Consider the following 7,246-nt stretch of genomic DNA (forward strand, 5'->3'; position numbering starts at 1 on the left):
CGGAGGCCGAGGAGAGGACGGGAGGAGGCTGCATCCTGCCCTCGTGCGTCAGGAAGAGCCGAGCGAGCGGGAAGGAAAGCACCACCCCCCACCCCCGCCGCGGCCACACCTGGGTTCTCCAGGCGGGCAGGGGGGCCCCCGGGCAGGCGCCTGGCTCCAGCAAGTCTGGGCCGCCTCCCCGCGCCGCCCCGCGGGGGCCGCCAGATGGGCTGCCCGCCCGCCCGCGCGCCCAGCGACGCAGGCAGGAAACGGCCGGCCGGGCTGCCAGGAACGCGCTCAGGGGAGGGGACGGGCCTGGCCTGGCCACGCCCACCGGGGGAAAGGAGCGGCCATGCGCCTGGCGGGGACTCGTGAGTTCCGAGAGCCTGCGATCCCTGTCCCTGCCTTTACTAGCTGAGTTTCCTTGGATAGGTCGTTTTACTGCTCTGTGCCTCAGTTTCCCTACCTGTAAAGCGGGGCTGCTTGTCTCCGCTCTTTTCCCTTTTTCCTTTTTTATTTGTGCAGCAGGGTCGCGCTGTGTCGCCCAGGCAGAAGTGCAGTGGCGTGATGACGTCCCACTGCAACCTCGACCTCCTGGGCTCAAGCGATCCTCACGCCTCAGGTGGGACTACAGATGTGTCCCACCACGCCTGGCTGTTTTGTTTGTTTGTTTGTTTTACTCGTTGAGACGGCGGTTCTCACGCTTGCTCAGGCTGGTCTCGAACTGGGGCTCCAGCAATCTTCCCACCCCGGCCTCCCAAAGTGCTGGGATTAGAGGCGTGAGCCACCGCGCCTAGCCTCAGCTATTTTCGTGTGACCTCAGGACAATTTCTTTCCCTTCTCTTCCTTGGTTTTCTTACCTGAAAAATGGGGTGAACAATTGAACCTCCCTCAACCATGGGCTAAGCCTTTATTTTCCTCCCCACTGTAGCCCCAACACTTGGCCCATTGCCTGAAACATGAAGGCACTCAGTATTTGTTGTATGAGTGAATATAAAGGTTTGGGACAATCCTCAGGGCCTGGCTATGGCAGGCACTTCATAAATGGACACAAATTATCAAATTACCTTGAGTCTAATGTTTACCAACCTGCGGCTTCAGGCAAGTGACTTCCCATCTCTGAGCTTCACTTTCCTCGTCTACTTCATGGCTGTGACGATTAAGTAAAATAAATAATACATGGAAATCACACATAGTGTGTCCTCAGTAGATATTTATGGAAGAGGCTCCAAAGGGAAATACTATTTGAGTAAATTTGAGGGCAAGGAATATACAAAGGAGTTAGGTGGCCTGGAAGATTTTTGCTATATATGTAAACTAAGCTGTGTGTGGATGCATGCGTATTTTGCTTGTTGGTTTGTTTTTGAGGCAGGTTGTCACTGTAGTCCAGGCTGGAGTGCAGTGGAGCAGTCATAGCTCACTGTAACCTTAAACTCCTGGACTCAAGCCATCCTCCCACTTCAGCCTCCTGAGTAGTTAGGACTACAGGTGCGGGCTACCACACCCTGCTCTTTTTTTTTTTTTTTTTTTGAGCAGTCTCGCTCTGTCACCCAGTGGCGCGATCTCAGCTCACTGCAAGCTCCGCCTCCCGGGTTCACGCCATTCTCCTGCCTCACCCTCCCAAGTAGCTGGGACTACAGGCGCCAGCCACCAGGCCTGGCTAATTTTTTTTTGTAGTTTTAGTAGAGATGGGTTTCACCGTGTTAACCAGGATGGTCTTGATCTCCTGACCTCGTGAGCCACCCATCTCAGCCTCCCAAAGTGCTGGGATTACAGGCGTGAGCCACTGCACCCAGCCTCATTTTGTATTGTTAAACCTTTGGCCCAGGCACGGTGGCTCACCCCTGTAATCCCAGCACTTTGGGAGGCCCCAGCAGGCAGATCATGAGGTCAGGAGTTCGAGACCAGCCTGACCAACATAGTGAAACCCCGTCTGTATTAAAAAGAAATACGGCCAGGTGCAGTAGCTCACACCTGTAATCCCAACACTTTGGGAGGCCAAGGTGGACAGATCATTTGAGGTCAGGAGTTTGAGATCAACATGGCCAACATGGTGAAATCCTGTTTCTACTAAAAATTAAAAAAAAAAATTAGCTGAGTGTGGTGGTACACGCCCGTAGAACCAGCTACTCGGGAGGCTCAGGCAGAAGAATCGCTTGAACCCAGGAGGTGGAGGTTGCACTGAGCTGAGATCGTGCCGTTGCACTCCAGCCTGGGCACCAAGAGTGAAACTCCATCTCAAAAAAAAAAAAAAATTTTTTTAATTAGTCTGGACACGGCTCACACCTGTAATCCCAGCACTTTGGGATGCAGAAGCATGTGGAATGCTTGAAGCCAGGAGTTCAAGACCAGCGTGAGCAACATAGCAAGACTCCTCCCAATCTCTAAAAAAAATTTTCTTGGCCAGGCGCGGTAGCTCATGCCTGTAATCCCAGCACTTTGGGAGGCCAAGACAGGTGGATCACCTGAGGTCAGGAGTTTGAGACCAGCCTGACCAACATGGTGAAACCCCGTCTCTACTAAAAATACAAAAATTAGCCAGGAATGGTGGCAGGTACCTGTAATCCCAGCTACTCAGGAGCCTGAGGCAGGAGAATCGCTTGAACCCAGGAGGTGGAGGTTGCAGTGAGCCGAGATTGTGCCATTGCACTTCAGCCTGGGCAACAGAGCAAGACTCCTTCTCAAAAAAAAGAAAAAAAAAAAAAAATGCTGGGGACAGTGGCTTACACCTGTAATCCCAGTACTTTGGGAGGCCGAGGCGGGTGGATCACAAGGTCAGGAGTTTGAGATCAGCCTGGCCAACATGGTGAAACCCCATCTCTACTAAAAAAATAACAAAAACTAGCCGGGTGCGGTGGTAGCCAGCTATAATCCCAGCTACTCAGGAGGCTGAGGCAGGAGATTGCTTGAACCTGGGCGGCAGAGGTTGCAGTGAGCCGAGATTGTACCACTGCACTCTAGCCTGGGCAACAGAGGGAGACTCCGTCTCAAAAAAAAAAAAATTAGGCTGGACATGGTAGCTCACATCTGTAATCCCAGCATTTTGGGATGCCGAGGCGTGTGGATTGCTTGAGGCCAGGTGTTTGAAACCATCCTCAGCAACATAGCAAGACTCCATCTTTACAGAATTAAAATTAAAATATTAGCCAGAAATGATGGCACACACCTGTAGTCTCAGCTACTCATGAGGCAGAGGCAGGAGGATTGTTTGAGCCAAGGAGGAAGCTTGGGAGGTCAAGGCTGCTGTGAGCCATGATAGTGCCACCGCACTTCAGCCTGCGCAACACAGCAAGATTCGGTCTTGAAAAGACCGGGCACCATGGTTTAAGCCTGTAATCCCAGCACTTTGGTAGGCCATGGCAGGTGGATCGCTTGAACCCAGAAGTTACAGACTGGCATGGACAACGTGGTGAAACTATCTCTACAAAAAAATACGAAAATTAGCTGGTCTGGTGGCTCACACCTGAGGTCCCAGCTACTTGGGAGTCTGAGATGGGAGGATCACCTGAACCGCAGGTGAGCCATGATCGCACCACTGCACTCCAGCCTGGGTGACAGAGACCCTGTCTCAGAAAAACAAAAGAAGAAAAGAAAATTAGAATAGCTGTAAAAAACATTGAAAATAAAACAGCACATTCGGCCACCCATAGATTACTTTCATATTTTTTTTCTGTGCTTATCATTTTTTTAACCCAAATCAGATCTAAATGAGATATTTTTTCCATAGTTAACAACCTTCTTCCCATTCCAGTCGTCATCCCATCTCACACCCAGACAGCATCCAACCTTTGTCATTTTAAGGCAGACAGGTGTGACAAACAAGGGTATCTTCATGTGAAGGCAGACCCCTGCAGAGGATGCCTGGTGGAGTCTTCAATGGGCCCTCCCTACTGCCTTCCCAAAGCCATCAGTCCCAGCTCTGTGCCCCCTGGGATCAGCCCAGAGTTAGGGGTACTCAGAGAAGGTGCTGCTTCAAGACCCCCATGGGCCCGTCCACCTCAGACAGGTGCTTTCCTTTGCCGCCAGAAGCTGGGCACCCACCCCCTCTCAGGCTACCCCAGGGCCCAGCTGGGCTCTGAAGTGGGGGAGGGGAGGTGGAGGCACTGGTAACACTCAGATGGAGAGAAGGTGAGGGAAAACCCAGGGCACTGAGTCTGGAAAGCAGGATTCTTAGGTGTGGAGTTTGGGGGAGAAGCTGAGCCTCTTTCTGCCTGACCGGGGTCCTTTCTGCTTGACAGGTTCTCTGTGCAATTATGTGTGCATGCTGGGGTGGGGGGTAGGTGTTTGACTGAGAGTGCCTGCTCTTGTGATAATCTATTCTAATGGACTGGGTATGGTGGCTCATGCCAGTTATCCCAGCAATTTGGGAGGCCAAGGCGGGCGGATCACCTGTAGTCAGGAGTTCAAGACCAGCCTGGTCAACATGGTGAAACCTGTCTGCACTAAAAATACAAAAATTACTCTAGTGTGGTGGCACGCACCTATAGTCCCATCTACTTAGGAGGCTGAGACAGGAGAAGCACTTGAACCTGGGAGGCAGAGGAAGGAGAATCTGTGCTAATGTTTGGGTTTCTACAAGTTGTGGGTAAGGGTGAAGTTGAAATCTTACGTGGACCAGTGCTGCAGATGGGTTTCTATATGGTTATGTTTCTGAATGCATGATTGTGTGTTTGTGTCTGCGTATGTTTAGGAGTATGTGTTTCTGAAAACATTTGTGAGCAAGTGCCTGCGTTGGTGTGTGGGTGTGTGTAAGAGACAGAGATCATGTGGAAGTGTTTGGGTTGATAAAAGGGCTTTTGCAAAGGCATTGCCTGTGCAAGTTTTGTGAATGTGCGCTGTTCCATCTGCTTTCTTTTTTTTTTTTTTTTTTCTTTTTTTTTTTGAGACAGGGTTTCGCTCTTGTTGCCCAGGCTGGAGTGGAATGGCGGGATCTCAGCTCACCGAAACCTCTGCATCCCGGGTTCAAGCGATTCTCCTGCCTCAGCCTCCCGAGTAGCTGGGATTACAGGCATGCACCACCACACCTGACTAATTTTGTATTTTTAGTGGAGACAGGGTTTCTCCATGTTGGACAGGCTGGTCTCAAACTCCCAACCTCAGGTGACCCGCCCGCCTTGACCTCCCAAAGTGCTAGGATTACAGGCATGAGCCACCACACCCAGCCCTGCTTTCTCTGTGTGTGTGTGTGTGTGTGTGTGTGTGTGTGTGTGTTTCAGGTCTTGTTTTTTTGTTTCATGCTTCCCTTTGCCTGGATCATCCCACAGTGGTGCAGTCACAGCTCACTGCAGTCACAGTTCACTGCAGCCTCAAGCTCTCAAGCTCCTGGTCTCAAGCAATCCTCCCACCTCAGCCTCCCAAGTAGTTAGAACTATATGTGTGCCACTGACCCGGCTAATACTTTTTAATTCTTTTTTTTTTTTCTGAGACCGAGTCTCGCTCTGTCGCCCAGGCTGGAGTGCAGTGGTGAGATCTCGGCTCACTGCAAGCTCTGCCTTCCGGGTTCAGGCCATTCTCCTGCCTCAGCCTCCCAAGTAGCTAGGACTACAGGCGCCCGCCAGGACGCCCAGCTAATTTTTTGTATTTTTCATAGAGATGGGGTTTCACCGTGTTAGCCAGGAAGGTCTCGATCTCCTGACCTCGTGATCCACCCGCCTCAGCCTCCCAAAGCGCTGGGCTTACAGGTGTGAGCCACCGCGTCCGGCCAGGCTAATTTTTTAATATTTTTGTAGAGACAGGGTCTCATTATATTGCCCAGGCTGATCTCAAACTCCTAACCTCAAGCAATCCTCCTTCCTCAGCCTCCCAGAGTGCTGGGATTACAGGCATGAGGCCCCGCACAGTCTGTTTCTGCAGCGGCCTCTCTGTGGCTTCCTCTCTTCTGGCCTCATGGAGAAACCCCAGAAAGAGCACAGACTCTGCAATTAGAGAAACAGGGTTTGGAATTCTGTGCCATTCTCTCCCTGTGTGATTTGGCCAACTGATTCAAAGGCTGTTTCCTCATCTGTAAAATGGGGATAAATAGTCAGTGGTCCTTGTTGTTATTCCGATTACTCTTCTCTCTCTGCTACCTGCCCCCTTCCAAAACACCAGCCAGTCTTCTCTGCTCTGGCCAAATTGACGACAGCTTTGTTTTTCAAGCCTAAAACCTGCTTCTTCCAATTTGCTCAGCAGCTATTTGCTAATCATCCAGAGTGAAGCCACTGGGGGAAAGTGCTCCTGGGAATGCCTCCACAGAGCTGCTGATTGTGCGCATGCTGTGAAAGGCTCAGATTTTTCTGTTCAGGCCCAAATGGGCGGCACAATCTGGGGAAGTTGCAACAGGGAAAGCCAAAAGAAAAAGAAAAACCACGAGAGTATTTACTTCCTTAATAAAATTGGTTTCGGTGCTCTCTTCGGCAGCACATATACTAAAATTGGAACTAGACAGAGATTGGCATTGCCCCAGAGCAAGAATGACACACAAATTCGTGATGCTTTCAATAAAAAATAAAATAAATTTTTTTTCCCAGTCTGTATCTCTCTTAAGCCCCACAGGATAGAAATGTCCTAAAATAAGACATTAAAGAAGAGGGAAAAAGTCCATGATCTGTTCTGGTTTTTGGGTGGTGGTGGTGGTGGTGGTGTTTTTTAGTGGGTCTCTCGGGATTCCACCAGACCCCGCCCCCCGCCCCCCCCCCCTCCCCCGCCTTCCCAGCCGCCGCTGTGTGGTCTGGGCCTGAGAACACCAAGCCCCGCGACCCGCGGCCCACGCCCACCCACCACCCAGCCTAGGCAGCGGTTTCCCAGGATTCACATGGTAATGAAGGCATCCATCTTCTCCCAGACACACACTGGGCCCTCCGACCCTCCCAGGGCCCGCACAATGCCCCACAGCGCCACGGCCCCACCACCTGTTGGATTTTCCCAGGGAAGGGAGAGAGGCGGATGGAGGGGAAGACCAGCTCGCCTCCTCCCAGCCCCCAGCCCCATTTGCGCCCTGGTCGCAAGAGTAAGTCAGAGAGGGCACCCATGTCCTCGGACTCCCAGTCCATCCTCAGCACCCTGTTTCCTCATTCTCAAACAGGGTGATTGGGAGGATTATAATGGGAATGGTAGTAAGGACACGCTGGGGAACTGGATTGCCAGAATAAAGAGGGAAAGGCCGGGCAGAGTGGCTCACACCTGTAATCCCAACACCCTGGGAGGCTCATGCCTTTACTAACCCAGCACTTTGGGAGGCCAAGGCGGGCGGATCTCTTGAGGTCGGGAGTTCGAGACCAGCCTGGGC

The 7,246-nt window shown here is 51.7% G+C and overlaps 1 non-coding gene across 1 annotated transcript; it reads left to right on the forward strand.

Annotated features, from left to right (window-relative positions):
* Positions 1-6,362: 6,362 nt before the first annotated feature.
* On the forward strand, positions 6,363-6,466 carry LOC119618646 (U6 spliceosomal RNA). The gene has a single exon (XR_005235022.1). It is a non-coding gene; the product is annotated as a U6 spliceosomal RNA (small nuclear RNA).
* The last annotated feature ends 780 nt before the right edge of the window (positions 6,467-7,246 follow it).

The sequence above is a fragment of the Chlorocebus sabaeus genome, chromosome 2, assembly GCF_047675955.1.
Source record: "Chlorocebus sabaeus isolate Y175 chromosome 2, mChlSab1.0.hap1, whole genome shotgun sequence".
In the NCBI taxonomy this organism is placed as follows: domain Eukaryota; kingdom Metazoa; phylum Chordata; class Mammalia; order Primates; family Cercopithecidae; genus Chlorocebus; species Chlorocebus sabaeus.